This window comes from Phoca vitulina, unplaced genomic scaffold, assembly GCF_004348235.1.
Source record: "Phoca vitulina isolate PV1807 unplaced genomic scaffold, GSC_HSeal_1.0 scaffold19, whole genome shotgun sequence".
In the NCBI taxonomy this organism is placed as follows: domain Eukaryota; kingdom Metazoa; phylum Chordata; class Mammalia; order Carnivora; family Phocidae; genus Phoca; species Phoca vitulina.
Genome location: NW_022589722.1, coordinates 33,919,275 through 33,919,474, shown reverse-complemented (window position 1 = coordinate 33,919,474; position 200 = coordinate 33,919,275).

Below are 200 nucleotides of genomic sequence, written 5' to 3'. Positions count from 1 at the left end.
GAGAGGACCGGCCGGGACGGGAGCTGGGGGCCCCTCCTGCTCCCCCGACTCAACGAACAGGCTCCTGGAGAGCAGCACGCTTTGTTCCGCATTCTTGTCACTTTCAGGAGTAGGACCCTCAGTCCGCACAGGAAGGAACGGAGTGCGATCCTGAGGAGCGTGACGGGTACGCAGTGTGTGCCAACCTGTCCCAGCTCTGG